Genomic DNA, 1,308 nt, shown 5'->3' on the forward strand with positions numbered 1-1,308 from the left:
TGTCCCAGGCCTTGGCACTCTCTCCGCTGGCCTCCTGCCAGGGGCTTTCTTCATCCACCTGGTCAAAATTGGAGGTGTCCATGGTGGGGACGTAGGGCGCGGGCTGCTTTCAGATGTCACGGGAAAAGTCAATGGCGTTGAAGAACGGGTGTGCCTTGAGGTCATCTGCCCCATCCCTGCCCAGGTGGCAGTCAGCTGCACAGCACAGCTTGAGGTCTTGGGCCTTGGCACTGAGCCTCACCTGCGTGGGGATGTGCAGCATATTCTCCCAGTTGATCACCTTTGCGGAGGAGCACCTCCGGAGCGATGTAATTTGGTGTCCCAGCCAGAGTATGTGCCAGGCACCTCTGGTGCTGCTTCTGCACTCTCTGCTCCAGGGTCTTTAACCTGTCCCCACAACGACAGTTGGAAACATCGTCCCAGAGGTCACCAGGCTCCATGCTGTCCTGTCTGATGTGGTTCCCTTTCTGGTAGCACTTGGGATTGTGCGTCCACCTGAATCCAGTGCAGAGGCCAAAGTCTGTCAGCTTAATATGACCATCCAGGTCAATGCGGACGTTGTCAGGCTTGATATCTCAGTGGATAAAGCCCATCTTGTGGACACTCTCAATGGCCAGAATAAACTCTGCAATGTAGAAGTGGGCCAGGTGTTCAGGGAAGACCTCCATCCGGATCAGCAGGCTCATCATATCCCCGCCAGGTATGTAGTCCATCACAAAGTACAGGCTGTCCTTGTCCTGGAAGGAGTAGTAGAGTTTGACCACGCACACATTGTCTGCTTCAGCCAGGATGTCCCTCTCAGCCTTGACATGGGCCACTTGATTCCCGTTCAGGACATCTTTCTTCCTGAGAGTCTTCATGGCGTACAGAGCATGAGTGTCCACCTTACAGGCGAGGCACACTTCCCCAAAGGCACCAATGCCCAGAGTCTTGATTTTCACAAACATGGATTTGTCCATCTTGGCCCTCTTTAGGCGGTTGTAGTTAGACTCCTTCTGGTAGAGGAGCTTCCTCACCTGCTCCTGCTCAGCCTCACAGAGCCCGGCCTGCACGCAAGGAAAGTCAGAACGCGTTATAAGGACCCCACAGCAGCGGAGGGTATGGGGCGGGGCTGCCTTCAAGCAGTGAGGATCCTTCAGAAGGAAGAGACTAGGTCTACCAGGCTACACAAGAGACACCAGCCAGCCTCAGTCTCCATACGGATGGGGACATCTACCTCTATATGGGACATTCATCCACCTACATGCAAATACGGAATCCAAAGAAAAGTCTTTCTCTAGTTGATTTACATCCTAAAGACCAAGGAAA

At 53.6% G+C, this 1,308-nt stretch overlaps 1 pseudogene across 1 annotated transcript in view; it reads right to left on the reverse strand.

The window, feature by feature from the left end:
- Positions 1 to 7: 7 nt before the first annotated feature.
- The window catches only part of LOC110314684, a 3,768-nt pseudogene continuing 2,467 nt past the window's right edge, over positions 8 to 1,308 (reverse strand). Inside the window, exon 2 of the transcript XR_002380185.1 lies at positions 8 to 1,046. The product of XR_002380185.1 is annotated as a serine/threonine-protein kinase LATS2-like (transcript). The remainder of the gene's footprint in view (positions 1,047 to 1,308) is intronic.

The sequence above is a fragment of the Mus pahari genome, unplaced genomic scaffold (genome assembly GCF_900095145.1).
Source record: "Mus pahari unplaced genomic scaffold, PAHARI_EIJ_v1.1 scaffold_11988_1, whole genome shotgun sequence".
Taxonomy (NCBI): domain Eukaryota; kingdom Metazoa; phylum Chordata; class Mammalia; order Rodentia; family Muridae; genus Mus; species Mus pahari.